The sequence below is a fragment of the Petaurus breviceps genome, unplaced genomic scaffold (assembly GCF_028583685.1).
Source record: "Petaurus breviceps papuanus isolate PSGF00001 unplaced genomic scaffold, PetGlider_PUasm1.0 126, whole genome shotgun sequence".
NCBI lineage: Eukaryota > Metazoa > Chordata > Mammalia > Diprotodontia > Petauridae > Petaurus > Petaurus breviceps.
This window is the reverse complement of record NW_027185655.1, coordinates 63,176,516-63,180,663: the sequence shown is the minus strand read 5'-3', so window position 1 is coordinate 63,180,663 and position 4,148 is coordinate 63,176,516. Positions and strand designations below refer to the sequence as shown.

The following is a 4,148-nucleotide window of genomic DNA, read 5'->3' as shown; positions in this document are numbered from 1 at the left end:
GCCACACTAAAAAACTGGTGGTGAAGTTTTGAAATGGTACAGATATTTTGCGAAGCAATTGTCCACATAAAGTTACTAAAATGTGCATATCCTATGAATCAGAGACTCCCTTACTGGACTTATACACCAAGAAAATCATTAATAAGAAGAAAGTCTCCAAATACACCAACATATTGATAACACACTTTTTGTGACAGGAAAGAATTAGAATTAAAATAAAAGTCCTTTTTTTGACTTAACAAGGATTTATTCACAGGAATACATCTAAGTATAGGAAACAACAGAATAAAAAAACTAAACAAATGGAATTAAGAGGATCCAAACCATCTTTCACTCTGCAGCTTTTAACTCACCCCATGTATAAGTATTTTGGGTATAGAGGGCCAACAAGAGTAGGGACCCTGCATTACATCCATACATTATACATCTGTTTAAGATCATCCTCTGAACCAAAAAGAAACTCAGATGTTATGTGTCGAGTGGGAAGAAACACTGAAATATTACAATCATACCATCAACTTCTACAATTGTCTTGACATACCAACAAACATTTACGTAGCCTTTCCTGATCGTTTACCACAAAACTTAGTTTTGGAAGTTTTGATAAAATCACTAGTGGAGAGCACATCACATTAACAGCACAAAGGCAAAGGTTTTACATAGTTCTGTCAGTTTTCCTACCTCGTGCAGGTCACACACAATACAACATCAATCTTATTCCTAACAGATCCTAAAAAAGATATTTCTAAGCCTAACTGCAAACTACAATACTTTGTATCTATAGTCTTAAAAAAAGTAAAATTCCCTGAATTTTAAAGAAATTTTAAATGCAGAACTATACTGAATTGGTAAACTGCGACACAAAATGGCACAACGTAGGTAAATAAATACCAATCTCATTTTAAGTCACGCAAGCAGGCTACTTTACCACTAATTTAAATCATTTTCAATCACTATGTACCAGAATGCATGCCTAAACATTAAACTGCACTTTAATAATGCCTTGGTCTAAAAATTAAATCTAATGAAGTACAACAGTCAAATTATATTCACTACATTAATGTTTTAAATGTAAAATTAAGATGTCAGTCTTTAGTTTGATATTCCCCTCCCCTATTTCTCACACCCTCATCCTCCAAAATGTGAAAGGAATGACACATTTGGCATTTCACAGTGTGCTTCAATTTCTTTTAGTTCTTCTTACTCTATTTCCATCTTCTTTTAGGGTACCTAAATTGTAACTCACAGAAACCTGCCTCTACTATGGGTGGCAAGTTCCATTTTAACTATATTAACTTCATTTGGGTAGTTCTTCATTAACATGCAAATAACTAGAAATCTCATCAACTGGGAAAATTATGTAGAAAACCCATATATTAATTTTTTTTAATTAAAAAAAACATTTTTCCACTTTGCAGCCCCCATTCTTAGGCTTCTTTTATTGTGAGCTAAATTACTTTTTCTCTTTCTTATCCCTATGCTTCAATAATATGATTCTTGTTTTAGTACAATTCCCCATAATATTTCAGAATATGTTGTTTTGTGAATAGATTCTCTCTTTTTGCTTCTTCAAAATCCTGTGTGAAGTTGTAATAGGAGACAGACTTCCACCCACAAAGGCTCCAGATGTTAAAACGTTTCCCAACATTTACTTAACATGGTGAAGGTAACACCTCCCAACTGCCCCACCCAATAGGGTTGGGATTGTACTGTATTCCCTCCCCCCCATAAAGGATAACATTTTCCCTGGATGCAGAGTCACCTCATAGTCACCCAAGACTAAAGGACTCCTAATCATGGGACTGCATCCTAAGTGCATGAGGTTAAACTCCATAGTAAGCTGCAAGAAACCCTTTAAAAGGAAGAGGAAACTGGTAAGAGGAAAAACCTCCAATTTTCATCCGCTACTTATTTTTAAAAATACATGAAGGATCTTATAGAAAATGTCTCTGAGATCACCTTTTGCACTAATTAATGATGCAACAGCATCACAAAGAATGTATATATACACACATGTATATCTATGCATGTTTGTATATGTGTATATATACATATGCATATATGTATACATACACATATAAGTGGATATGTGTGTGTACACAAACACACACTCACACGTATATAAATCTTGAATTACTCCCCTGGGGTTGACACTGATTATAGTACAAATCTTTGAAATATGGACTCCTCATTTATCCCTTATATTTCTCAGAGAGGTACACTAGGGTCTTATAAACTGCTATAGCATGGTGGCCACCTTTTGAGGACAAACATAATCGAAATGACAAATTGCTATTGCTATATTCTCTACCAATCTCTTTAGTGTGTTGGGTCTGATAATGATTTCTACAAGCTGGTGCAACACCACTGGAAATATACTAAAATTGCCCATGTAACATTGTGTAGACTGAAATCAATTGTAGATTTAGGCTGGTTCCCAATATTGGCATGAAATCATCTATGCAAGGTTTAATATGTTGAATGCATGCCTTTGTGCGGTCACCTAACGAGGCAAAGGAACTCTGTTGAACTGACATTTTATCCGGCATGTATTGGTTCAACATTGTTAGAATGTTACTTAAAGCTACTAGGTGTTCAATGTCACCTCCAAGTCCTTCAGCTAGGCCACTGGTAAAGCAAGGGCTACAACCATGTAATCTTTATAAGGAGCCTCATATTAATTAGGTTGAGTATTGTACAAAATGACTTGTGCAAGAGACTTGTGGACATCCTATTTCAGATTGAATGTTGTCTTAGGGACGAAGGAGGGAAGGGAGGGGGAGAAAATTTAAATCTTGTGGAAGTGAATGTTGAAAACTAAAAATAAATAAATTAACTTAAAAAAGAGTCTTGAGGACAAGGTGTACACAGCACTGATACACAGGTTCACAGTCCAGAAGGAAGTCAGACTGTAGGGCTGTGGCAAATGAAGACAGGGATGCAAGTAAAGAGAATAGATCTTTATCTTCATCTTTTAGCATGTTACATTTCTGAGTTAGTGGATGCATTAGCATCTGTATATATACTGGTTTATTTAAATGATTCCCTATAGAATCTGCTAATGTTCCTTTGGCATGGTAAAGAATAAGCAGATTCTTACTAACATGCTTAATTTTTAAATTACCCATTCAGGATGTGATAAAGTGGTTCCTTCAAGAAGTGCAAAATATTTGGTAAAAGTTCATCACAAAACTCATTTTTCAGGACATCTAGGAGGGCAGCAGAACACTTTCTTATATTCCAGTCAGATATTGTATCATCATCATCATCATCATCTTTCTCTTCCTCAATTCCATCTTCATCATGCTGCTGAGCTACTGTCTGTGATCAATGAAAATGATGTTTTATATCTTGTTAGCTATCAGGAACAGATTCATCTTATTCAACATTACCCTTAAATAGAATAATATCTGTTTCTAAGTACTTCGTGCCATTTACTAATACAGGAATGAACTTAGGAAGATATCTACAGAATGCATCTTTGCAGATTGGCTGTTAAGCCAAAGTAAGTCATTATTCATAAGCTTCCAAAGCCAGATGATCTTGGGTCCTCTGAAACATTTACTACATTATATTATGCATGTGAGGAATAGATGATCCATTGGCACTTCAAGTAGCATCACTAGAGCCCAGCACACATTTTTAAATACCTCTTCATCACCCGTCAATGCAAACAGATTCTCAATAAAAGAAATCAATATGTAACATCAGAGCTTGGGTTCTCCTGATGATAAATTGATTGACACAGGCAATAGCATGAGACCATATTTTGGGAATATTATGCTTGAAGAATTGTAAAAATTTATGAATCATGATGTTAAATGGACAGTCCAAAATGTCACTATCTAAAATTTCAATAGAATCTTCACATATTTTCTTAAGGGCTCCAAATACCACTTCACATGTATTATAATATTCAGAATCCAAGAAGCTACAGAGCCTTGGCAAGAGCTCAGACCAATTCTGTGATTCTCCCTTGGAGACAACAGTTGTAATCAGAATACCCACTGTGGTTCTGATTAGAGGGGAGGAGTCACCAATATTATTCAGACATTCACTCAATAAAATCTGATATTCCATTTGGGAAGTTGTGAAAGTGTGCTTTCACATTATTATTCAGAAAGAGACCATTCAAAGACCTTGTGAGT

General features: G+C 35.1%; 2 pseudogenes; both read right to left on the bottom strand.

The window, feature by feature from the left end:
* Window positions 1–1,823: 1,823 nt before the first annotated feature.
* LOC138170970 (transportin-1 pseudogene) lies at window positions 1,824–3,107 on the bottom strand (annotated as a pseudogene).
* A 13-nt stretch (window positions 3,108–3,120) lies between these two features.
* LOC138170961 (transportin-1 pseudogene) lies at window positions 3,121–3,813 on the bottom strand (annotated as a pseudogene).
* Between the last annotated feature and the right edge of the window lie 335 nt (window positions 3,814–4,148).